The sequence below is a fragment of the Schistocerca americana genome, chromosome 5, assembly GCF_021461395.2.
Source record: "Schistocerca americana isolate TAMUIC-IGC-003095 chromosome 5, iqSchAmer2.1, whole genome shotgun sequence".
In the NCBI taxonomy this organism is placed as follows: Eukaryota; Metazoa; Arthropoda; class Insecta; order Orthoptera; family Acrididae; genus Schistocerca; species Schistocerca americana.
This window is the reverse complement of record NC_060123.1, coordinates 384491573-384500564: the sequence shown is the minus strand read 5'-3', so window position 1 is coordinate 384500564 and position 8992 is coordinate 384491573.

The following is an 8992-nucleotide window of genomic DNA, read 5'->3' as shown; positions in this document are numbered from 1 at the left end:
ATTTGTTCTGTTGCTACCAATGGTAGAACTCGCCTTAGTCCATTTATATGCACATATCTATTATTCTCTCTTTTTAAAACAGTGCTGACAACATAGAATTTTGAGAAAGCCCTTATTTTTTGTACATGTGGAGTTTTCTCTTCGATTAAGACGATACAACGGTTGCATAACTACATAGAAAACGCCAGATCATATTGGGTCTCTGTCAAGATCAGCCTATTTGTTTTAAAGTCCAAAATCATAGGTATCTCAGTTTTGTCAGAAAATGGACATGCGAATTTTCTCAATATTCTCTTTCGAATGCAATGTCACGTCCAGCTTTAGTGGAATGGTGACAACATTCAGAACGAGGCCACACAGACGTGGGTCATGCTGATCGCCAAGTCCAGATCTGACACCACGTGATTTTCACCTTTGGGGGGGGGGGGGGAGGTTTTTTAACGATAGGGATGCTCACACTCAGGTCCTTGAATAGCTCCGTGACCAAGCAGATGATTTGTGTCGTTGAGGACCTGAACGGTTAACAGAATGTTCCTACCGTTGTTTAAAGAGATTTGATGACTGTGTTGAAAAATAGTGTCTTATATCTGTGCCATTCTGACGTGTAATTCAGCATTCAGTAACAATTACTTGGCCTGCCATAAGAATGTGTAACTTACTTTTGGGAGTTTTTTTTATATTTGAGGTCTTCTTGTATATATTAAATATACTGCTGCACTGTATCTCAAACTGTCTCGCTCCGGTTCTCAGCCAACAGAAATTCGTAACATTCGGTCAAATTGCATATTTGCTTTAGCACTGACACTCTACAATACCGTAGCGAAATAGCAGCAAGAACTCAGTTACTGAATATGACAAACTTTTTAGGTGACAGTTGTATAAACCAAGTGCACTGTGGCGTTGCCACGTAAATTCTTATCTCACGAGGTGACTCTTCTTTGACGCATTCTATAAGGTGTCGTCTCTGGACCCCTATGTTTAGAGGATAAATCATCTGAAAATTTTCATTTATCTTATGTAAGATTTGTTTTTAGAATTATTTCATTGTGGTTTAAATTTTCCTCGTTGATTTTATTGCACTAAATAAAACTATCAGTATTTTACTTTTTATCGCAGAGAATCACAAACTTTCGTGCAGCTTTTTAAACAGTGCAAATAAACAAACTGTTAGAGAATGAAATTGTACATTCTGAGTAATTGTAGTTATCTGTAAAGAAGATTTATTTTCACATAAAACTAAACTCCGGGGTTTCAACATGCACATAAAAATTTTACTCCATAGGACAAAAAGAAAGTCTGTAGAACTGACATTCACAGCTGGGATCTGCGTTTTCCTCTACTACCGCTCAGAACAGATTTTATGTGAACTAGTACTTCAAGTATTTTATTGGAGAAAGCTGAAGTGCCCAACATCATTGTCCTGAAGTTCTTCCTGTAAATGCTGTCGTTCGTCAGCAGAATTGTCATCACTGGTTATTGTAAAATCTTTTTTTTTGTGTCTACTTCTTGATCTATATTAATGACGTATTCCTCTACGCACCGACTAACAGCTTCATCAAATTTATGATCGTTGAAACTGACACTCTAAAAAACCATGTTCGTAGTTCATAAAGCGCAATCTAGGAGACCCCAACACACGTCGGCACAAAAAAAGAAGGTGGTAAGACAACCGACAGTAAAACATTGCAGAGTTGACCATTTAAAGAGGGTATGTGGAGTTCCACCAGAATTTACCATGGAGAGGAAGCTTGAAAAATCTCGTGCTGTCTGAGATACCACACCTTGTAAGTTAATGGTAAATAATGGTAACATGAGATATTTCTTCGGTAGACCTTGTGCAAGATAGCTTGTGAATTCTCATATTGGAGCTGAGCGAGTCCACCCCTCATTCATCGGCTCCATGCTGAATTGCTTACCATTTTGCTGGTGGTCATAGTTACCGTGATATTTCTATATTGAGTAATGTATTGTGCAAAATTCGAATATTTTGCTACGAAAAATAAGGGGCTCCATGATTTCGCATTTGGTGGATGTTACGTCATACATTGCTGCGCAGAAAAGGTAGATAATATGCTGAATTTTTCTTTCAATTGAGACGAGATCAGTATGTATAGTCAGACTCGAGAAAATAAATTGTATGCTGAGCACTCACTTCTGACCGCGTCTGCAAATGACAGAGTGCAAGTGAATTAATCTTAACATTCATCATACCTCGTACACTGTTTGAGATAGGGAAATGAGTTTTTGGCAGATGACAGCACAATAGTGGAGAGTATTTTTCCATACACGCAGCATGTTGAAGTTTTTCATGTACTGCGATGTATGACTGATTCCAGATTTTTTCAGTGAATAGCTGGTCGTAGCCGTCAGTGCCGCTAGCGCACAAGTAATACTGTACGCAATCTAGCAGCTGTTTCTTTGTGATGCCACTTGGACGAAATGGCGTTGTAGAATGAAGGAATCACAGATTTACTCTTATACTGAGTCCGAGCTATTGTCCTGACTTGGTTAATAATAAACTGTTTCAGGATTCGTCGCCATTGCAACAATATGGACTTGTTCGAGAGATGAAATTGTGTAAACCCCGTTGTGTTTTTGCAAAAAGAAGCTAATTGTAACATGGACACAAGATTAAGAAAAAAGACTTCAAGTTAAAAAAAAAGCGTTCCTTTTCTTGCAGTTTTAGTGTAATCCTATAACTAATTACGTTTATAATCATAAATGGTTGACGTGTGGAACTATTTGTTAATCTGATTGTTTGCAGTCTGGCTAATTGTAGCTTAGATGTTCTGCGAGTTAGGCGTTTGTGTGAAGGCTTTAGCTGCAGAACTACACCTCCCACAGCGCCCTGCCCCGTCGGCGGGCAACCCCCACCCCTACCATTTCCCTTCCCCTGGTACAACGTCAGCGGAGCTATGGGCCAAGTAATATCGCATTGCACTCTAACCGTGGTTCCTTTATGATGCCACTTCTACGAAACGACATTGCAGTAATGATACTGTGGGAGAAGAGTGCGTTTACGGTTGGGAGCCGAGGGAAATGCTTCTTCTCCAAGGTAAAATATAGAAGAACTCGCATACCTTCTCACTGATTCGTAAACGTCTTTCTTGTGTTCTTTTCCAGTCAGCTTTTCCGCCCTCTCTTATGCTGTCGCCCAAGGCGAGGGTACTATCTCTTCAGCCCTCGGTACGGCCCTGTTCACAAGGAAGTACTTCACCACGTAACTGAAATGTGTTGCGTTCCCCGACAGCATGCCTAACACCGTTTTTCGATGGTCTCGTAGTCATTGTTCGCCAAAGAATAGCACAACCCTTTCGTGAAGGCGACCTTTTTCCTCACTGCGAGCGTCCGGTGACGTCGCACCTACACCCACCCTTATTCCTGTGACCTGTGACCTACGATCCGGCCGCAATGAAATCCGCTGTTGGCGGACATGTTGCGTATACCTGACCTCGGATGATGTTCCGAAGGACTGCACACAATCTGACGACATCGTATTCATTCTTCAAAAAGTTATCATTTCACCATTGAGACATGAGTGCTCTAATCTGGGTACATATTGTCTTCACGACCGTTTGTTCTTGTATTCAGAGACACATAGTTAAGACAGACCATAAATGATATCAGAAGGACTAAACATGTAGAAGTCCATTTTTCTCGGTGTTGTAATGTAGAATATGGCAACTTTTAGGACTTACGCAAGTAATGTTTGACGTTAATAGCTGAATAACTATGCCACCAGCTTTGTATTCTTTCAGTGTAACTACATACATTTTTCCGTGGGATGGGAAAGGACTTTCGAAGGCGATTTCAACGACACAATACGGTAAAACAGTAATAAGATAACAGCACAGCTGTCAGCAGAAGGTGCCCCACTGTACAGTATGTAACTCAGATACGGTTCGTATGTTTACCTGTCGTCTTGAAGCCCAAAAGTTTGTGTTTGTGTGATTTTGTGATCAGGTAACTTGCTTTTTTCAAACATTATAAAAAATTAAAGGCAGTGGAAGTGTCAAAAATGTAAAACATGAACGAAAAAGCGTACTAACCTATGACAGAAAACCAGCAACCATTTTAGCAGCGATAATACTCCATACCAGAGAGCTCAAAGATGTGAGAGAGATAGGCCAATGATGTGCGACTTCTACACTCCGACGTATGTCATCCTTTCAACATTTCTTTTTGTATATCCATCCTTTTGGCAGGAGGTCTTGAAGACAACAGCCTTTTACTACTTGTAAGAAAATGAAACGCCATGATCTTATTTATTGTGTGGCTACCAGTTTTGGCGCTTCAATGCGCCATCTTCAGGCCTTAGTTGATGCTGAAGGAGTTATCACGATCCATAGATACCCTTCATCAGGGGACAACATAACTGATTTGTGCAGACTATCTGTAACTGTGATCTCAACACTCCATCAACTGTCAACGTTTCGTTCCACGACCTCAGTCTCTTAACGTGTGATGTGAGCTTTTCAAAGACCGCATCCTTGGTTCATGTTACATTAATGGGACTGTAGCCACAGACATCTGCAGCTCTGAACAAATATGTTTCTGCATTTGTACGAAGGCATTTCAAATGGTTCAAATGGCTCCGAGCACAATGGGACTTAACTTCTGAGTTCGTCAGTCCCCTAGAACTTAGAACTACTTAAACCTAATTAACCTAAGGACATCACACACATCCAACCCCGAGGCAGCATTAGAACCTGCGACCGTAGCGGTCGCGCGGTTCCAGACTGTAGCGCCTAGAACCGCTCGGCCACCACGGCCGGCTGAAGGCATTTCGTTAGATGTAAGGAGGTCCATATAATACCCAGATGACAAATGTTCAGCCCGTCTGCCCAGATAATTTACAGACCTCCTTAACAGAACATTTGGAGATCGTTGGATTGTCGTTCGTTAATCAGAAAATAGCCAGCACATTCACACGAAGCAACATGTATGACGTTTTTTCTGGGTGGAAAATTAAAGCAAGAACTCCAATGAAATACCAATGATTCCCAATATCGTAAAATAACGTATCATACGGGCCTGCGCTGCTACAGATTTAGATAAAATTCGGCAAGCACAACAGTCTGTCGCTTTATACAAGGTGTTACAAAAACGTACGGCCAAACTTTCAGGAAACATTCCCCACACGCAAAGAAAGAAAATATTTTATGCGGGCATGTGCCCGGAAACGCTTACTTTCCATGTTAGAGCTCATTTTATTACTTCTCTTCAAATCACATTAATCATGGAATGAAAACACACAGCAACAGAACGTACCAGCGTGACTTAAAACACTTTGTTACAGGAAATGTTCAAAATGTCCTCCATTAGCGAGGATACATGCATCCACCCTCCGTCACGTGGAATCCCTGATGCGCTGATGCAGCCCTGGAGAATGGCGTATTGTATCACAGCCGTCCACAATACGAGCACGAAGAGTCTCTACATATGGTACCGGGGTTGCGTAGACAAGAGCTTTCAAATGCCCCCATAAATGAAAGTGAAGAGGGTTGAGGTCAGGAGAGCGTGGAGGCCATGGAATTGGCCCGCCTCTACCAATCCATCGGTCACCGAATCTGTTGTTGAGAAGCGTACGAACACTTCGACTGAAATGTGCAGGAGCTCCATCGTGCATGAACCACATATTGTGTCGTACTTGTAAAGGCACATGTTCTAGCAGCACAGGTAGAGTATCCCGTATGAAATCATGATAACGTGCTCCATTGAGCGTAGGTGGAAGAACATTGGGCCCAATCAAGACATCACCAACAATGCCTGCCCAAACGTTCACAGAAAATCTGTGTTGATGACGGGAATGCACAATTGCGTGTGGGATCCCGTCAGCCCACACATGTTGATTGTGAAAATTTACAGTTTGATCACGTTGGTATGAAGCCTCATCCGTAAAGAGAACATTTGCACTGAAATGAGGATTGACACATTGTTGGATGAACCATTCGCAGAAGTGTACCAGTGGAGGCCAATCAGCTGCTGATAGTGCCTGCACACACTGTACATGGTAAGGAAACAACTGGTTCTTCCGTAGCACTCTCCATACAGTGACGTGGTCAACGTTACCTTGTACAGCAGCAACTTCTCTGACGCTGACATTAGGGTTATCGTCAACTGCACGAAGAATTGCCTCGTCCATTGCAGGTGTCCTCGTCGTTCTAGGTCTTCCCCAGTCGCGAGTCATAGGCTGGAATGTTCCGTGCTCCCTAAGACGCCGATCAATTGCTTCGTTCTGGAAATCTGTCTCGATACAAACGTACCGCGCCACGGCTATTGCCCCGTGCTAATCCATAGATAAAATGGGCATCTGCCAACTACGCATTTGTAAACATTGCACTGACTGCAAAACCTCGTTCGTGATGAACACTAACCTGTTGATGCTACGTACTGATGTTCTTGATGCTAGTACTGTGGAGCAATGAGTCGCATGTCAACACAAGCACCGAAGCCAACATTACCTACCTTCAGTTGGGCCAACTGGCGGTGAATCGAGGAAGTACAGTACATACTGACGAAATTAAAATGGTCTCTAACATGGAAATTAAGCGTTTACGGACACATGTCCACATAACATCTTTTCTTTATTTCTGTGTGAGAAATGTTTCCTGAAAGTTTGGCCGTACCTTTTTGTAACATCCTGTATACTGAGATGTCAAAAGTCATGGGTAAGCGATATTCTTACATGCAGACGGCGGCAGTATCACGTACACAGGGTGTAAAAGGGAATCCATTGGCGGAGCTGCCACTTCTACTCAGGTCACTCATGTGAAAAGTTCCCAACTGATTGTGGCCGATCGACGGCAATTAGTAGAATTTGAAAGCGAAATGGTAGTTGGAGCTAGATGCATGAGACTTTCCATTTCGGAAATCGTTAGGAAATTTGATATTCCGAGACCCACAGAGTCAACATTGTGTATAGAATACAAGATATCAGGCATTACCCGCCACCACTGCCTTGCAGTGTCCGACGGCCTTCATTTAACAGCCGAGAGCAACTGCGTATGCGTACAGTTGTCAGTGCCAACAGACAAGAAACACTGTGTGAAATAACTGCAGAACTACATGTAGGACGTACGACGAACGTATCCATTAGGACAGTGTGGCGGAATTTGTTGTTAATGGGCTATGCAGCAGACGGCCGACGTGAGTGCCTTTGGTAACAGCACGACATCGCCTGCAGCGCATCTCCTGGGCTCGTGACAGTATCAGTTGGACGCTAGACGACTGTAAAACCGCGGCCTTGTGAGATGAGTCCCGATTTCAGTTGGTAAGAGCTGACGTGGGGTTCGAGTGTGGCGCAGATCCCACGAAGCCACTGATCCAAGTTGTTAATGAGGCACTGTGCAAGCTCGTGGTGGTTTCATAGTGGTGTGGTCTATGTTTACGTGGAATGGACTGCGTCTTCTAGATGTTCGGCTACTTCGAGTCCAATTTCAGCCATCCATGGACATCATGTTACCAAACAACAATGGAATTTTTGTCGATGACAACGCGCCATGTCATCGGATCACAATAATTTCACGATTGGTTTGAAGAACATAGGGAACAATTCGAGCGAACTGTTCCTCCAACACAATTGCCCGTAATAAATCCCATGAAACTTTTAGGGGGCATAATCGAGAATTCAACCGAGCGAGGTGGCACAGTGGTTAGCATACTGGACTCACATTCGGGAGCACTACGGTTCAATCCTGCGTCCGGCCATCCTGATTTAGGTTTTCCGTGGTTTCCCTAAAACGCTTCAGGCAAATGCTTGGATGGTTTCTTTGAAAGGACACGGTCGATTTCCTTCCGCATCCTGCCCTAATGCGCGCTTGTGCTCCATCTTTAATGACCTCGATGTCGACGGGTCGTTAAACACTGATCTCCTCCCCCTGCTCCTCCTCGAAAGTTCACTTCGTGCACAAAATCCTGCACCGGTAACAATTTCGTGATTATGGACGGCTATAGAGCCTGCACAGCTCAATATTTCTGCGGGAGACTTCCAACGACATGTATAGTTCATGTCACTTCGAGTTGCTTCATTTCGTCACGCAAAAGAACATCCGACACGGTATTAGAATGTTATACCATGACTTTTTTCACTTTATTGCTGAATGTCAACATTTTGAACACTTGGTATGAAGGTATTAATCATAAACGCATCACACCGCACTCGAGAGACAGGTCTGCTCACCTTTGATACAGTAGGGAAGACTTCTGTGCAGACTTCTCCTTACGGGAGAACAGTGGTTTGCGGCACTACATTCTTGCTACTATTGCTAGTGGATGGTGAGTTTAGAGCTGTTGAGTTATATAAAATGGCACTGTTAATCTGACATAATCGTAGGCCCCAAAAATGAATACGGTATTCGTTAGATACGAAATTAAAGAAGAATCACAGTTAATTTAGTTTATTGCACTAAAGTGCACATTAAAACGTCTGACACATATTTGAAAATATCAGACTATTACCTTGGAAAATCTGGGTAAACGATCGGGAATCTGATTCTAATACGAGAGTTGAATGAAAAGCAGTGCCTCTACCTTCGTTAATTGGGTTTGGTTGGTTGGTTGATTTGGGGAAGGCGACCAGACAGCGTGGTCATCGGTCTCATCGGATTAGGGAAGGATGGGGAAGGAAGTCGGCCGTGCCCTTTCAGAGGAACCATCCCGGCATTTGCCTGGAGTGATTTAGGGAAATCACGGAAAACCTAAATCAGGATGGCCGGACGCGGGATTGAACCGTCGTCCTTCCGAATGCGAGTCCAGTGTCTAACCACTGCGCCACCTCGCTCAGTGTTAATTGGGTTTGAATGGGAATATTTTAATAAGGCAAATGCAGAAATAGTCCTTAGTATGTGGTCTTTAATTATGAATATTCACTTTTCGACATAATCAGCTGTCAATAGGATACATTTCTGCAACGATGAACAAGTTTTCTGAAGCAGTCACGGAAGAAGTCGACACTCGGTTCCCGCAACCACAGTCTCACAGTTCTCTCAAT